Source organism: Anneissia japonica, unplaced genomic scaffold (genome assembly GCF_011630105.1).
Source record: "Anneissia japonica isolate Jap-2015-1 unplaced genomic scaffold, ASM1163010v1 scaffold288116_len470923_cov172, whole genome shotgun sequence".
Lineage (NCBI taxonomy): Eukaryota > Metazoa > Echinodermata > Crinoidea > Comatulida > Comatulidae > Anneissia > Anneissia japonica.
In genome coordinates, this window is record NW_022724919.1 from 19,664 (window position 1) to 20,679 (window position 1,016).

The following is a 1,016-nucleotide window of genomic DNA, read 5'->3' on the forward strand; positions in this document are numbered from 1 at the left end:
ACACATCTGCATATTGAAGAACATAAGATACAATTAAAAAAACAAAAACTCCTGTATAAGGCAGTAGACACACGCTCCCGCTGGGAGCCTACTTTTTTTTCTCGGCGGGCAAGAATAATTTGCGGGTTGCCTAATAAGAACCAGGTGCAGGTCATGTCATATTTACAGTATTTCGCCAAATATATAGGCCTAAACAAAAACTATACCCGTTTCCCCTGGATTCGTCAATGCCTACAGCATAACCCTTTGAGCTACATACCGGCGGTAATAGAACAAAAAAATCCCGTTTCAAGCGAAACTGTGCCCTGAACCCCCACCCACTCTGGCGCTGCCACTACGATTTGAAGTAGGCTGTCTTATATCATGGGCGTCGATCGGTGGGGAACAGGGGGACACGTCCCCCAACTTTTCAAACAGGAACGACATCATATAAATTGTTCCCCCCACTCCCCAAAACACTTTTTATCGATCTTCTATAATTAGAAGTGGAGTGGAAAGCACAAGAATTACGCATGACTGTCATGAATTTTGTCTTTTCACTTGTGCTCTTTTCCAAGTGCGGTACGTTTTTTTTGCGGACCAAAACCGAGTAAAAACGCAATTGTTTGTACACTTCGTAACCATTTCAGTAACCACTTTATCAATTTTATGGGTTCAACGGTTATCACAGTCTAAATTTATTGTAAAAACAATGTACTGTACGTTGTTAAAATTGGAAGCGTGTAAACGTATTAGACAATACTTTTACATACTCAAAAGTGCACAATTTCTACTATAAACGATTTATTCCTTTTGTATATTATCATGACCCGTATATACTAGCGTTTAATATTATCTGTATACATAGATTCTTGTTTTTCCTAATTTGAAATATTATAGTCATTCAATTGAATTTTATATAGCCGATATTAAACAATAACTATACAACCTTTGACACGGATATGTATCTATTTCGATTTATTTAAGTAGTGATACCACAAGTTTACAAACTCAAATGTTACGTTGACACATCTCGC